We start from the raw sequence: 16,519 nt of genomic DNA, 5'->3' as shown, positions 1-16,519 counted from the left end.
GGAAAGTTGCAGAGCGGTTTGCAAAGCGTCCGAATAAACAGTTCCTATCTTTCTATATTAAGTATTGGCGTTTTTCAGCTTACTGCGGATGCCCGCGAAATACAATAAACCACCACGTGACAGTCCCGCTTGTCCGTTGTGATTGCACTCCTCCCAGGTGTTGCGCACACAAACAAACATGGCATTTAGCCGGGTTAGCTGCCGCTGCGCCTGCTTATCGCTATCATGAACTGCCATGAGGGAAGGACATGGCTGGCGTAAATCGCACAGCCAACGCCTTCGTCACTGCCCCGTCGCCTTTTAACTCCCGTTACCACGAGAAAATGGTCGTTTTTTATAGGTCTCGGGAAAAATTATTTACCACTTCAAACAACATTCCAACACACATTACAGCATAGCATCTTGTGCGTAATGAAATGCTCTTCCAAGAAACATACGTTGCCAATCAAAAAGATTAAATAGGTAAAACATAAAAAATCTAGAAAGGGCCATTCTGCTGCCAGTTGGTAAAAACAACAATAAAGACATAATATATACGGAAACTTTACATTAAAAGCAATTCAGAATATACGCTTCAAAGAAAAATAACCCAGGAATAGTATCTGAAAAAATAAATGCTCAGTGCATTGCCATTCTTCGTATAAAAAGAAAAGAAAGTAAGAACAGGTGATCGCTCATGCCATGCGGTGAAGTAGTTTGTGGATTTTGTGAAGCATAGGTGCCCTCTCAACTTTTCCCACAACACGTCTGGTTTTTGTGCAACTTTGTGGTCCTCGTGACAAATTTTGCAGTTGCGCCTACTCGGCATCTTTTGAGGATGGTTCGATGAGAAGTCCAAGAAATACTTTAGTTCGACTAGATTCATGAACCTCTTTCCGGACCGATCGCTCTCAGCGTAGCTGGGCAACTACAATATTATGCATCCAAGCATATCGGTTTGAATTTTGCAGATTGTCTCTATCAACTCTGCCGAGAAGAAGAATAGAAAGAAATATGACACCGTTGTAAACTGTCTTGCGCTGATCCGTAGTGCTGGGCCGAGATGAGCTACGGGCGGCCTTCTTCGCGTGTACGGCAGTTCTTTTGATGTCGATGGCAGCCCATAATAACCAAGCGAAGTATGCACCCTGAATATAACCACTAGAGCTCTCTGGTCTAGCAAAAAGATGGGCAGATAAGCGCGCACAAGGAAGGAGACCTCTCAAAGCCGTAAACTCGGCGGTGAACAGCTGCGGATGCCCCATGCTGACTCAAAACATAGTCGGCGTCAGAGCTTGAATGTGCTTTGCTGTCATCTACGGAATCATAAATTGAGTCCTGATCACTAAATTTCAGTGCAGGTGCAGTACATTTTCCAGCATGACGGTTTTCTCGCGACGCAGCCGTGCGGGACAATATTGAGTGAGCTCCTGACTGGGAGCTTACCGTTATAATTGTGAAGGAAAGTATGCAATCAGTGCATTTTACCGGTGCTGACATATGGTACAGAGACTTGGAGACTGACAAAGAAGCTCAAGAACAAGTTAAGGACCGTGCAAATAGGGATGAAACGAAGAATGCTAGGCATGACTTTAAGAGACAGAAAGAGAGCAGTTTGGATCAGAGAGCAAACGGGTATAGACGATATTCTAATATATATTAAGAAAAAAAAATGGCGCTGGACAGGTCATGTAATGCGTAGATTAGATAACCATTGGACCATTAGGGGGACAATATGGGTACCAAGAGAAGGGAAGCGTAGTAGATGACGTCAGAAGACTAGGTGTTACGACGAAATTAGGAAATTTGCGGGTGCTAGTTGGAATCGTTTGGCGCAGGAAAGGGGTAATTGGAGATTGCAGGGAGAGGCCTTAGTCCTGCAGTGGACATAAATAGGTTGTTGCTGCTGCTGCTGCGGATGATGATGAGTGTTGATAAAAGCTATTATGTAGAAAGTGTCATTTTCTGTGTGCTATGTTAGTTGCAAAAATAATATGATAAATAAAATGATACACCGCACACTGACAACCCGCGAACTTACATCATTTCCGAAGTTATTGGTGACAACGAATTTTAAAATACGCAAAAAAAGAAGAAAAATTGTGTTCATAAATTTGGCTGTAGGGGTCCTGAACTCTAATGTAAGCGCGGGAATGGAGAATTTACGCTTTTGGCCATTTTGTGCAGAAAGTAGGCGAAAGTTTCCTCTATAAGTCTTAACACCGTACGCATGAGCGTTACCGCGTACCATGCACGACGCGCCATATGTGTGGTTTGTTGCAGTATATACCCGTAAAGCGCCACGATAGTGCCACAGCTGCACCACTGAACGTGACGCAAAATGCAGGTACAGCGAGCAGATTGCACATTTTCATCGTTGGTTCGCTCAAAACAGCTGAATGCTCTCCTGTAGTCTCGTCCCGACCTTCGCCTCAATAAGCGCCGTTGCGTTATTATATTTCCACGCTATAGCTGTGCAGAAAATTCCCTGAACCACCAACGGTATGCGGGTCAGACACAAGTCTCTGCAGTCGACTGCAGTATATGATGATTTATGGTGTTTAATGGCGCAAGGGCCAGCTATGGCGAAAAGCGCCATGACATATGGTAAATTATTCCGCAATACGTCTGAAACGATCAAATTGAGTTGTAAGTGCCGATGTTAGGTGGCTGCAAGGAAGCCTAAAGAACAGGTCGCTGTATAATGCGTAAAATATGTAAGCATCAAAATAATGACAATGACCCATGATAAAAAAGGGCATAAAGGTTTCGGTATGAAGAATTCATATGAAAGGATGCATACAAGCACTACTGCCTCCACAGGGCTCTTGAATTAAAGCAAGAGCTGAGAGGCGCGTGCTGTCAAAACTTTTGTCAGTGCTGCTACAGCCCCAAAGGCGAAGCTGCGCTACACACGACCTGGCCGAGTGATTTCTAGGATACTAACTTCATCTAAAAAGTTAAAAGCTGTTTCCAGGTTAAAAAGCGGCTCGTTACTACGAAAAAATGCTGGCTGAATTGGAATACGCTGATGATACGCGGAAGGAAAAAAAACTTTTTACTCTCAGTTTCTATTTCCCTGCACTGAACGAGGACATTGAGAACTGTAAGGCTGTCGCCACACCTTTGACATGAGGGAGGATCACTTTCAATCAGTGGGTAAGAGCGGTTGCTGAAGGTATGATCTATTCTTGGCCCACAAAGGAGCACTTATTTGTATCGTGTTGTTTTCTCCGATATCCAGTGCCCTAATTTGGGTTTGATCAAGTGCAGTTTATTGGATTCCTGGGAATCGCACTGTTCCTGCAAGTGGTTGGTCAGGTTTTCACGTAAGGATAGTTTACGGTCCGTGACTGGAATGGGTATGCTATTGTCGGTGTCCCTAAAAGCTACTGAGGTGGCGTTCTGGTCAGCAGCTCCATTGCCTTTTATGGCACTGTGGCCAGGTACCCAGAAAACGGTGATGACTTGTTTATCCATATAAGCATAGCATAGCAATAAAAATACTTAAATATGACATTGTTCTTACGTTTTCGCAAACTCATTAGGGCTCGGACTACACTCAATGAGTCCGTAAATACAATATCCCAAGTCAGATTTGTTTGTTTAATGTGGTTAACTGCAGAGAGGATCGCGTATGCTTCCGCCGTAAAAATGCTTTTATATGAATTCAATGTACCGGTTATTAAAACCGACGGTCCTAAAGCTGCGTAAGCAACACCATGAGGAGACTTCGAAGCATCTGCTTAAAATTCAGGAGAGGAATACTTCTCCTTAAGTTCAAGAAAATGCGAATGTATATGTGCCTCAGATGCTCATTTTGATATTTCTAAGAAAGAGATGTGACACTGGATAGTCTGCCGCTCCCAAGGCGGCAGGAGCCCAGTAGGAGCCATTAGGACATTCTCTAAAAAAAGGACGCTTGTTTCATGTGACAGTGCTTCCAATCGGAAGGACAAATGAGGCCTAGTAGCTGGGCCGTTACGGAACAGCCTGGCCGAGGACAAAGCGCAAATAATTGAATGACATGGATGATCTACATGTAATTTAACTTCAAGGCGTAGGAAAAGCATAGATATGTCCTTTGGAAGTATAAAGACCATACGTTAGATCCAAAGTACAGGCATTGCACATGACTAGTCCTGAAGGCACTCCAACATTTTCAAAGCACTAGGAGTAGCAGAATTAGATACTATGGCTCCGTAGTCAAAATGTGATAATATTAGGCTTTTGTACAGGGTGATAAGGCATTTCCTGTCGCTTCCTAAGGATGTGCGTCGCAAGAGTTTGAGCAAATTCATAGTCTTGAGGCACTTTAACATAAGATACTTCAGATGCGGGGCAAAAGTTATAACTTGCTGTTTAAAGGATCCCTAAAAATGTGTACTCACGGCTCACAGATAGCCGTTCTCCAGTGAGATATTTTGCTGGGTCCGGCAGTATACCTCTCTTATTACAGAACAAAACGCACGTACTGTTTTGAGGGTTTGGTTTAAAACCGCTATCGTCTGCTCACTTAGACAATTTGTTTAAGCCAAGCTGTACTTGTCGGTCGCAGGTACTTAGATTACATGATCTGTAACCTGTCTAGATCTCATTCACATATACAGAATAAAACATAGTACGTGGTATGGCAGTGTGGAGTGAATTAATTCTGACAACAAAAATAGTGCAGCTCAACACACCACCTTGTGGAACACTAGCCTCATGCGTGAAACGACGAGGCTGAACGTTACCTGCTCTAACACGGAACATGTGACGTGAGAGGTAACTCTGGATCACATTCAGTAAGTTGCTTCGGACTCCCATTCCAGACAGATCACGGAGAATCCCAAAGCGCCAAGTTGTGTCGTACGCCTTTTCCATATCTAAACATACTGACAACTGTTTGTGGACAAACGCTTCACGAGTTTGTGTCTCAACACGTATCAAAGGGTCAGTGGTGGATCGATCCTAGCGAAATATGCACTGGTATGTGTAAAATATTGGCTCGATTCTAGGAAATGTAGTAGACGGCGGTTTATCATTTTTTCGAATACTTTGCAGTGGCGGCTTGTTAGTTCTATAGGCCGGTAACTCGAAACAGACGACGGGTCCTTGTCCTCTTTCAGAATAGGAATTATGATGACCTCTTTGCAGGCATACGGGATCTCGCCGGAAGACCATACAGCGTTGTAGAGGGAAAGTAAGGTTTTTTGTGTCTCAGAGGGTAGGCGCTTCAGCATTTCATATATTACACGGTCGGCTCCTGGGGCAGATTTATTGCAGCTGTTTAGTGATTCCTGTAGCTCAGATGAACAGAATGGCTCATTATGTGCCTCGTATCTTTCGCATTTTATTCCCAGCTTCTCTCCTTCTATAGTGACTTTGTATCGTTTAAATGTTTCAGGATAGTGCGATGACCTAGACACATGTTCAATATGTGTACCCAGAAAGTTCGTTTGGTCTTCGAAGCTATCGCCCTGTGTGTTTACTAGAGGGAGTGAATATGTTTGTCTTCCTCTTACTTTATTAACCTTGTTCCAGACTTTGGCCTCATCAGTATTCGCGTTGATACCCGATAAAAACTTATGCCAACTCTCTTTTCTGGCCTGTCGGCGCGTTCTCCTTCCTTGGGACTTTACCTTCATAATATTAACACGATTCTCCGCAATGGGAAAAGCGCGTAGCAACCCCCACGCTTTGTTCTGTTTCCTACGAGTGTTCCCATATTCGTCGTTCCACCACGGGACACGCCGTTTGCATGCCACACCACTTACTTCAGATACGCATTTAGAAGCGGCATCTATTATGAAGGTTGTAAAATACTCCACAGCAGCATCATTTCCTAGCGAACACACGCCAGCCCTTGAGATACTAGTAAGAGTTAGGAATTTCTCCCAATCGGCTGTATCAACCTTTCACCGTGGAGCCTGTGGTGGAGATTCATTATTTTGGTTGTTCTCAGTAGTATTGGGAAGTGATCACTCCAGTAATGATTTTGAGTGACTTCCGATTTCTCTTTCAAGTAATAGTAACTATGCTAAGGTCAATAGAAGAAAGGGTTTTGTTTGCAAGGCAGTAATATTTTGGTTGCTTCTTATTCAAGAGACACGCACCAGAGGAGAAAAAAAATCTGTTAAACAAAACGACCTCGCCTACCGACACGAGGGTCGCGTTACAGACTGCTGTGCATATTGAAATCGCCAAGAACTTGATAAGGTTCTGTCAATTCATCTATAAGGGACTGAAATTCATGTTTGTGTAATTGGTAATGTGGGCGTATGTAAAGCGAGCAAATGGTGATGAGTTTGTTTAGGAGAACAACTCAAACTTCCACTCTTTGAGTGGTGTTTGTAGGTGTAAACGTTGACACGCTATGCTTTTATGAATTGCAATGGCAGCACAGTCTGACGATGCGAGAGCATCATCGCGATCTTTACGAAACGTAACATATTGTCGGATAAAGCTTGTATATTTCAATTTTAAGTGCGTTTCCTGTGCACACAGCGCTTTTGCATCGTGTTCATGGACAAGTCCTTGCACATCGTCGAGGTTTCTATGAAGACTTCTGACAGTCCACTGTATAATTTGTGTATCCATACTGAAAGTAAAATGGTGCTGTGCGTGCAAAAAAGGAAGCGTTGCCTTAGATTAGAGAGCCCTTTCGAGGCCCTGTAACGCGGGGTTTGTCCTTTCTGGAGCGGTCGAGGGAGCCTCGCCGCTCTTTAGGCCCTTGGTGCGCCGTGAGGATAGTAGTAGTGTCAATTGCCTCTTGTGAGGCGTCGGACACGTGCTCTTGCCAGCGAGAAGTTCCGCGAGAGAGTTTTGCCTCGGAGGAGGAGACCCCTGCGCCTACCAGCCCAGAGGTCGACAGGGCTACCTTTGAGTCTGAGCTGCGCCGGCTGTTGTCACCGACAGTAGGGCCGGGAGGGTGAGGCAGCCTTGACTACACCTACGTTGGCGCTGCTGGCGGTCCTGTCGGGAGGCTACGCGTAGCGCAGGTTGCAGCCGAGAAATTTTGTGGTGCCGGCAACCCTAGGGTAGCCGGGCCTGTTTGCTGGCTGGGTGGAGTAGGCTTAACTACTTCCACCCCGGGGGCAGGAGCCACAAGTGACAGCTCGCTGCGCGCGTGCTGGGCAATTGGCAGAGGCCGCTACGACGCTGCCTCTCCCCCCCCCCCCCCCCCCCCCCCCACGACTCGCCGCATCAGCAAAAGGTGTGCTGTGGAAAGGTGAGCATCTCTTATAGGCATTTTTAAAAGAAATCTTTTCTTTGGCTTTTAGGGTGATTATGTCTTTTTATTGTTTCCAGCTGGGGCAGGAACGTGAGTAGGCTGCGTGGTCACCACGTCAGTTCGCACAGTGAGGTGTGCCACCACAGTTGTCGGAGGGGTGGCCCTGGACTCTACACTTTGCACAGGTTATTTGACCGCGACAGCTCTGCGAGCCATGGTCGAATCTTTGGCATTGGAAGCACCGTCTAGGAATTGGGATATATGGCCGGACAGTTAACCTAATGTACCCTGTTTCAGTGGTTTGAGGGAGAACGCTAGATGCAAATGTTAGAACAAGATGCTTGGTGGGGACTTCATTGTTGGCGTACCTAATGATGATACGTTTTACATTATTCACACTTTGATCTTTCCACCCTTCAAGGAGTTCAGCTTCCGACAATTCTAGGAGGTGTGCTTTTGATACGACTCCGGGTGAGCTATTCATTGATCGGTGTGGTGTCACAATTGGTACATTGCCAAACGTCACAAGACTGCTGAGCTTCTTGTACTGATGTTTCTGAGGAATCTCAAGAAGAAGGTCTCCACTAGTAGCCATTTTAATCAGTTTATAACCTGACCCTAAGACGACGGTCAAAGATTTAGCAAGTATGAATGGCGAAATGAACTGGGCCTGTTTTTCAGAGTTCTCACTGCGTACAACATGGAAAAACGGTTAGGTCTCTTTTGGTTTGTTGATACATGTGTTCAGTTCATCGATGCATCCCTTCTTTTGAGGGTGACGATCAAGTATGCGGGGATATTGCTGATGTTCCCATAGTAGTTATGGTTCCTTTCGGCACCAATGGCAGCCACCCACCATGGAGCCCAACTAGGCGGCGCAGCAGCGCTTAAAGGGACTGACAACCAATTTTCATGGTAACCAGTTTTTTTAGTGCAACGGAAAGCCTACCGGCCAGAGCGTCTAATCATGAAGTAGCAAGGCGGGAAACGCGCTCGAACATTTTTTATTCAGAATTTTTCGATCTGCAGTGAGGATCAAATCGTTCTCTGGAAGAATGCTGCAAACTGTGATAGGTGAGCGCGATAGAGATTATAGGCCGGCACTAATGGGAGGCAGACGACAAGTGCGGCCGTAGGTGTGAGAAAGTACTATTTTGTTTATCTCGTCGATGTTCCTGCGATTCATGTTTTCCAAGGTGTTACAGTATTTCTGCGATAACAGCTACGTGTTTTCGCGGCTTCCTGCCCAACTGCTTTGGTATTTGACTATTCAAAACGAAACCAAGTGCATCGAAATCGAAACGATGCTTTTACACGTGATCCGCTGTGGTTCGTGTTGTTGTAGCCAAGCATGCGCTTCGGATTTCCGATGTCGTCTCTCGAAGACCTGAGCGAGCTGGAACAAAGGATTTTAGCTCGCATGCGTGCTCAGAATTTAGATCCTTAAGAAGTAGCACCCGAACGTCATGCTTTGATGGACGAAAGCGGCAGCGGAATGGAGGAATCCGACTTGCTCGATAGGCCACCGTCTCCGCCACAAGCAGCACGGCTGGAGAATGCCGATGGGTAAGGACTCACTCACACTAGGCCGACCGGACACCGATTTCGCTCTGCCGACAATCGGCGACAGCGGTTTTTTGTTCGTGTCTGCGCCTCTGTCACACTGTACCGACGCCGACAATCTGCCGACGGTCGGCGGATAGCTCGGCGTCGGTACAGTGTGACAGAGGCGCCGACACGAAGGTAAAAAATGTATCCATCTACGGCACAATTCGTCAATGGCATCTTGTATCACAGGGAGATCATAAAACTCTGGATAGTTGCAAGTTCGTGTTATACTCGCGCGCTTACAACAGCATGCGCGGCGCCATGCATGTGGGACGATGCGGGCGCCGCTCGTTAGCGTGGACTGTCTTTACTTCATAATACGCATAGAATAAAGCGCAAGTGTCTAATTATATACTAAATGCAATATTAAGCAATAATCGTATTCTACCTAATGACAGACGACTTACGTACAGTAATCGCTTGAGTACATTTCGAAGTATCAAGATTTCACCACCAAGCCTTGCCACTTACTGGTTTTCTGGCTTTCTTCGCCAATTTAAAATGATATTTCCTACTGAAATCTCGAACGGCGTGCTGGGTCCGACCACCTGGAATCGGTTCAAACCCCAGGGTCTCCCTTTCCCCCGACACGGTTATGTCACGCACGGCTACACGCGGGAGGGTCCAACCCTCATGCGCTCGGGCACGTGGTGTCGCAACACATCAAATGCCTGCTGAGGCCCCTGCGGAGCTTTTCGCATATAGGCTACGTGTTCGCATATAAGCGTACAGACTTTCTTGTTTGTCGTAAGGTAATATTTCTAAGGAAACTAAAATAAATTATTACCTTAAATTGCTAATGGCTACATCTTTTCACATAATAGTAAATAAAGCAAATAATAGCCTAATAAAGAGTGTCAAATTTTGGGAACGCCAAGGACTAGAGCTAAAGAGAGCAAACAAGGTCGCTGTATAGCCCGAGGCAAAATCAAGCACACAGAAAGAATAGTTGATGAGAAGTAGCAATACGCATATAGACTGAATGCAGTAAAGTTGTACTGGCAAACGAAACCACGAGGTGGCCCGAGATTAACAGGCCAACGGATAAAAAAAAAGAAAACACAAGAGATAAGATACACTATGCGCACATAGACACAACAGGCGATAAACCAGCTGCATCACAGAAGACGGACACCAAAGAGTACAAGTCGCATATTAAGCAAGAATCGCCTGCACTTAGGTCAAATTAGAAAGAAGGGTTGCTCTGCACTTGCGAAAAATACGAACACTGGGAAAAACAACTTCACAGCAACATAGATTCGGGTTTCCTGATACAATCTGGGGTCTAACACGGCACGCTTACTTCGTGCTTTGAAATCACACATCTTTCAGCTAAACATTCTCTCTGAACATCGCTATCGTAACTCCACTAAAAAAGATTCCCGCAGAACTCATCTGCGATGACTATCCATATGTGCGAATAACGGAAGTGTGGCATGAATGACGCGTGCACTACAGTCGGGCTCCTCCCTCGCGCTTCCTTCTGGACACGCTGCGCTGGAGGTCCTGAGGGGAGCATATATGCTCGTACAGTATGCTCATATACGCCGAGCGTTCTGGCGGTGCCGCCGGGAATTCCATGCATTTCCAGTGGCACATATAGTGACCCAAGTTGGTGCCAAAGATGCTCATTGAAGAACAGCGCACACCCACGGGCACATGCCCAGTGGGAGACACCCATGTTGGCAACAAAGATGTTCATTGAAGAGTGAAGAGTGCAATGGAATTCGGCAGACTTTAAACATCAGCGCCTTTGTTCGCTGGGTCCTCATCTCAAGCTGCGCCCTGCACAAGGCTCAGCACGACGGGAGGTAACTCTCATTTGTCGCCTAAGGGTTGGCATAGGTTTTATGTTTCAGACATCAGGTGCAACGCTGTGGAAGGTACGCAAGAAGTTCGGTAACGAAACTTTATCACTCCGCCCGTTGTGCCAAGGCTTCGCTACGTACCAACGGCGTTTCATCGCGCGAGCGCGCACGTGGAATCCACCCATGTTTTTGATGGGATGGCTAGATAGCTAGACAGCTAGATAGCCGGTAGAAAACTGTTGTGATAATGGAAAGGATGCTATTTGCATTAATGTTAGTATCTAGCAGCGTGATACGTGGCTCACATTACCTTTTAATATTTCTGTTGAACACGAACTTTCCCTCAGCTCATGCAAGTGCTTGAATTATGTGCAATACTACCTCGCACTTCGTTTGAATGCGCGTAGTTTTACAAATAACTTAAATAATGCTGAGACCGACGATGAGCTCGAACAACAGCCTTTAAAGCGATCACCAATAAATATGGTTCTAGCTGTTGGCAAAGCAGCACCGCAACGAAACAGCCACAGGCCTGCGCGGCACACACAGCATAGTCACAGCGTAAACTGGAGGAGCGTCTCCATATGAGCTCCATTTTAGGCCCCACGCAGTACAGGGTCTTCGCGGCAAAGTCTGTTCTCATCGGCATGCACTAACAATTACCCCCTTCACTAGCTGCAAAAATTGCTTTAAATACTAATTTTTTCCCTAGCGTCGTAACTGAATGGAATCAGCTGTCCAACGATGTGGTGTTGCAGCCATCCCTGAATTTGTTTATGTCCCGTATTGTGTAATTTTCTTATTTTTCGTTCTGTTACATTTGCACTTGCAATAGATGCATTGATTCAGTTGTACTGGAAACGTATCTTTTATTTTATATCTGTATTGCCTTTTTACTAGTACATGTAATTTTTCTTTTCTTTGCCCTGCTAATCGTGTCATAATGATGTATCCCCATCCTGCAAAAATCTCGTAACTGGATTGCAGTATTTGTAAATAAATAAATAAATAAATAAATAAATAAATAAATAAATAAATAAATAAATAAATAATCCTTTTTCAGGAGAACGATCTGAAGATTCCGCACGGCGTCGACGGTGAGTTGCGGCTTGTCCGGCTCTCTGCACAGCGGTCTACTGAGCCCGATGCTGCCTGGTTGTAGCCGCCCGCGCAGCTCTATGATTCGCTTCTTCAGTAGCGGTTCGTACCTTGCGAGGAGGCGCCATAACGTGTACCGAAGAGCAAACACGGGTATATCCAGACTACGTGGCGCACATGTCACATCCCTTGAGCCGTGGCACGGCACATTGTTTTTGTTGTTGATGATGACAATAATGATAGTTTATTGGTATCGCCTTCGAAACTGGTTGGGACAAATGGTCGCCTAGCCTGCTTGAGTTAACCAGGTCCAGCTACTTGCAGCATGAAACTGCTCTATGGAATTGCTACATGTCGGGACACCTGGTAGAAAATAACGGAACTGTAATGCAAAGTTTGTACGTATTGACGTTACGTGGGGCGCATGTCCCATCACGTGTCAAATTGCAAGATACGATGCTAATGATGATGATGATGATTTAATGGGATTCCTTTTGAAAAGGGATGGGGACAAACACTCACCTAGCCTGCTTGAATTAGTCAGATAAGTCATACATGCTTTTCATTATTACATCAATATATATACATCTCTATAATCTTTTTCTTCCTCAATAGTTCTCTATCTACCAGCATCCACTTTGAAACGCGGCGGTGACATAGTCATCTAGCCAGCTTGACTTTACAAGTGGCACAATACGACGCTAATGATGGTGATGATGATCTATTCGCATCCCCTCTTAAACGCGGCGGTGGCACAGTTACCTAGCCAGTAGGATTTAATCAGGTACACAATATATATTATTTTTAGCATTCTTGTATACATCTCCTTAAACTTCTTCCTCGAGCCTTCCGTAACTGCCTTGTACCGCTACCTATGCATCTACTACATGGCGGTCCACCTGGTGCAATAATATGCAAGTGCAATGGTAAATGCGCACGTATCGGTGCTACGCGGCACGCATGTCGTCGCGCGCTCTGACGCATTCATAGGGAATCTTTTCCGCCACGTGCTAGCAAGCGCTGGCGAGACTCAGGGGTAGAGTATCCAACTCCCACGCAGCGGGCCCGGGCTCAATACCGGCGGCAACTGGGTTTTCTCATTCCCGGCGATAGCTGCTACGGGCAGCGGCGACGGCGGACAACATCGCCAACCGAAACGGCTATTGTAATGAGCCAACAACAGCTTACGGCGTAAAAAGCCCAACGCGATTGTCTGTGCTGGGCCGTGAGTGACAGCGCCTGTGCAAGAAAGCCGATGGTGTCTAATATTTTAGGGTAAGGATAACGTGACTTAAACCTGTCTGACAGCTCGAGCACAAGGACAATTCTCGTTACCACACCCAACCTAACCGAAGAGCTCCCCACGCTCTTGCGGATGGCACAAACTGAAACACTGCGAAGTCCCATCCGCCAATGCCGAGTTAGAGGGCTATCAGGTCCTCGCCCTGCGTGCCCCTCTCGTGCAAAGGCTACCCAGAACAAAACCGTCAGCCTGAGTTTGAATCATCCACAAGAGCCCGGTTACGGGCAAGGTTGGTAAATCTTTAAATTAAACAAATTGTGGGGTCTTACGCGCCCAAATCATGACATGATTGTGAGGTGCATGCCGTAGTGGGTGACTGCGGATTAATTTCGACCAGCTCGCTTTCGTTAACGTGCGCCTAAATTTAAGGACAAGTGCGTTTCTGCATTTTGTGCCCATCGAAATGAGGCCGCCGCGGCCTGGAGTAGAAGCCGCGACCTCGGCCACGGTGTCGCCGCTAAGCCACCGTGGAGCGTAGAAGGGTGATTGATGATTCAACGGTGAATACATGATACCTGCTCTAGGCTTGTGAAAACCAGTGACACTTGCGACACTGGTATGTAACATAGGGTTACATATACGTGTATTTTCTTTTGCTTCGAACATCTTTTTTTTTTTCAAGAGAAGCCCGCAAATGTTACACGAATCATATCTCTACAGATTAATTATGTGCCCAGGTGGACATCAGTTGCAAGAACAATCAAAGCAATCAATTCATTCATTAGACTAGTTACGTTAAAAACTTCTCAGAAGCTTTACGGTACATGTTTATATTGGAAAGGTGACGGAAATCGTCATAAATGTTATGAGGTTCCCACACATGGTAGTCTTCAATAATTATACTAGTCAGCTGCCATTACAGTACTCCATGTCTTCGTTCTCCTCTTGTCCATCTTTGTCGTCTGTGTTATCGGTTCATCCCGGATGACTACATCCTCCCGAGCTTCTATTACCTCTCCTGGGATGATATTGAAGAATATTAGCGATAGACGCCTCTTCTCTTTTTCCTCGGGGTCCTTGATCGTACACGATCTTCAGAATCCCTTGATGCTTTGCTGTTTTCAATACTGAATATGGGCCTATAAAGTGGCACTTTGAATCCAACCCCTTTCGGACCAGCACCATGTCTCCTGGTTCAATATCGGGCATCGTAGACTGGTGACGTTTGTTCAAGATCTTTTTTATTGTTTTACGAAACTTTTCTTTCTGGTTCAACTGCAGTCGGCCTAGTTGGAACAGATTCATTTTTTTTTAACTTTTTGTGCGCAAACAAACAGGGACAAAGAAGAGGAGCAACACAAGGACGAGCGCTTTCTAAGAACTGGTTTTATTATCGAAGAACTTCCCGCTTAATTACCCGCAGATCTGCGCGATCTAGTCAACAGAGTTCGCCTATATAGCGCATATAACACTTGAGATAAAATGCCGTGGACCAAAGCCACCCGGTCAACATAAAAAACAGCAAGACGCATGTAACAAGCACTTACGATGAAAATGCGTTAAAGATGTGATGACAGAAGGGAATTTTCCTTATCCAGCAATGAAACAGAAGGATGGCTGATGCATTTTTCTTTTCGTTGGGGCATGTTTCTTTTTGCAGGGATGGCTGATGCCTTGGAAGTTGGGGCATAGAGCTAGGAATGGCCTTCAAGTCCCGAAACACCCTTTCTGCAAAAGGATTCGCCTCTGGGAGATAGGGTGCTGGAAAACGCAGCTCGACGCCTCTTGCTTCATCCCAACGGCGAAGTTTTACGCTTCTGAATGCCGGTCGATTGTCCGCAACGATGACCTTAACATTGAAGAGGATATTCCTCTCTAGAAAAGAAGTTACGGAATTTGCATTCTCCTTGGCAGCTTTAGCAGCCACAAAATGCTCCTTCATTGCAACTAGCAATGCTTACGTCTTTTCGACTCCTTCGCGCTTTTTTTTGAATTCAGCAAAATCAAGATGTAGTATTTCGAAAGATACATTTGAATATACCGGCGTGACCATTTTGTTTCCACTTGGCCTGAACTTGACTTTGCAAAGTTGACAGTTGTGACAGGTTTTTGTGTTTAGCGACATCTGTCTTCATGCCTTTCCAAGTGAATCTTTGCGTTAGTTTTCTGTAAGTTTTAGTGAATCAGTCATGGTCTCTAGACTCCGGTCTGTCGTGGTAGAGTGGCAGTATAGAAGGTTTTTCTGTTTCGGAGACTTCTAACTTTCCGTTTTGTATCTTCATTTCTTGCGTTCCTTCCCACAATTCGCTCCTATTCACTCCTTCGTGGGTAACTTCTTTTGCTGCATAAGGATAGACAAAGCATCTGCGTCCTGGGGCGTTTGTCCTGCACGATGCACTACCTCGAAAGTCTACTGTTGAATTTCACTCACCCATCTTGTTACTCTATCTTTTGGCTGTGTGAGTTGCCAGAGGTGAGTTAGGGCTTCATTATCCGTAAAAAATTTGAAGCTTCTTTCTTCCAGATATCTTCTAAAATATTTGAGGACCATGACTACGGCCAATGCTTCTTTTTTCTGTCGTAGCATAGTTTATTTGGACCTTGGTAAATGTGTAAGAAAAATATCCTATCACTTGTAGTTGTTTCGCAACAGGCTTGTTAACATGTCTTTGATAAAGAGTGGCTCCCGTACCATAATGAGAGGCGTCAGTGTACAGATTAAAAGGCAGGTTAAAATCTGGGAGCGTCAGGACAGGGCCTGAAGAAATAATGTCAACAAGGTCTCCATAACACCGCTTGCAGTGTTCAGACCACATAAATGGGGCCTCTTTTGGGTAAGGGCTGTGAGACATTTTGTCTTTGTTGCATAATCCCTTATGAAGGCCCGGTAATGTCCGGCAAAGCTTAAGAAGAGAGTGCAGATCAAGGGGCTTGGGAAGACTCTTGATACGCTGAACACTTTCTTCTTTCGTCTTCCCATCAAATATTCTGCCGAGAAAAACAATCCTCTGGCAGAAGAATTCACTCTTTCTGACGGTGAGCTTAAGCTGTCCCTGCTCAATGCACCTAGAACCATTGATGGATGATTAATGTGGTCAGCTCAAGTTCTTGAATAGACGAGTAATGTCGTAGACATACACACTGCAAAATTTACCAATAAATTCTTTGAGCAGAGAGTTCATCATTTTCCGGAGCCATGCGCCTGTGTTTTCTCGGGCCAAATGCAGCCGGTTATATTTGCAGATGTCGAAAGGCGTAATAAACGCACTGAACATCTTGGTTTCCTATTTGAGTGGGCTTGCCAACACCCTTTACATAGGTCTATCCTGGAAAAGCACTGTTAGCCACCGTTTTCATAAATTATTTCGTCAATTCGTAGCATCGGGAAAGAGAACAAGTATGTTTGTCGGTTGATAAGTCAGTAATCTTTACACAAGTGATAGGATCCGTCTTCTTTTGGTACTATGGTAATGGGTGAGGCAAACGGAGAGGTCGAAGGTCTGATGGTACCAGAATCCAACATTCCTTGTAGCTTCTGTTTAAGCCATACTTTCTTTTCATAGCTTA

The sequence above is a fragment of the Dermacentor andersoni genome, chromosome 2, assembly GCF_023375885.2.
Source record: "Dermacentor andersoni chromosome 2, qqDerAnde1_hic_scaffold, whole genome shotgun sequence".
NCBI lineage: Eukaryota > Metazoa > Arthropoda > Arachnida > Ixodida > Ixodidae > Dermacentor > Dermacentor andersoni.
This window is presented reverse-complemented; position numbering follows the sequence as displayed.